The sequence below is a fragment of the Trichechus manatus genome, unplaced genomic scaffold, assembly GCF_000243295.1.
Source record: "Trichechus manatus latirostris isolate Lorelei unplaced genomic scaffold, TriManLat1.0 scaffold00180, whole genome shotgun sequence".
NCBI classification, from domain to species: domain Eukaryota; kingdom Metazoa; phylum Chordata; class Mammalia; order Sirenia; family Trichechidae; genus Trichechus; species Trichechus manatus.
In genome coordinates, this window is record NW_004444116.1 from 512,477 (window position 1) to 513,193 (window position 717).

General features: G+C 38.8%; 1 non-coding gene across 1 annotated transcript; it reads left to right on the forward strand.

The window, feature by feature from the left end:
* On the forward strand, window positions 1-72 carry TRNAM-CAU (transfer RNA methionine (anticodon CAU)). Its single transcript has one exon. It is a non-coding gene; the product is annotated as a tRNA-Met (tRNA).
* Window positions 73-717: the final 645 nt, after the last annotated feature.

Sequence of the window (717 nt, forward strand, 5' to 3'; positions counted from 1 at the left end):
AGCAGAGTGGCGCAGCGGAAGCGTGCTGGGCCCATAACCCAGAGGTCGATGGATCGAAACCATCCTCTGCTATTTTGATTTTGTTTTTCACCACAGATTCCTGGGTTGTGCAAACGGCTCTTGTCAGCTAACCGAAAGTTTGGAATCCACTCAAAGGCCCCTTGAAATAAAGGCCAGGCATCTACTACCAAGAAGTGTCGCCATGAGTCAGACTGACTCCCCAGCATCTGGCTGTAGATAAGAGAAAAAGAGCACTAATTTGTAATATGAGGAGAAACCTCGTACAGTTGTCATGGGGCCTTAGAAGAACCTTTTTTTGATGTGCAGTTCTTTCAGACTTCTGCTTCTGTCTGCCATACATCACTATCCAAAAATTAACTCTCAAAAATAGCAAGAATAATAAAAGCAACAATCATGGTTTTTATTGATTGCTTGAGCACTTATGTGCCATGTACTATTGCAAGTTCTAAATCATTTAATCTTCACAATTCTACAAAGTACTGTTATTACTCTCACTTTACAAATGAGAATACCGAAGTTTTTAGGGTTTAAATAACTTGTTCAAAGTTATGCAGAGCAAAAGCTCTACTGCATTCATTTATTCCTTTACTAATTCCCAAATTTTCTTTACTGTTTTTCTTTCTAGCTGTTTATTCATTTATTCAAACAATAATATTTGATTGCCAGTCACTGTGTAGTACCAGGACTACAGCAGTC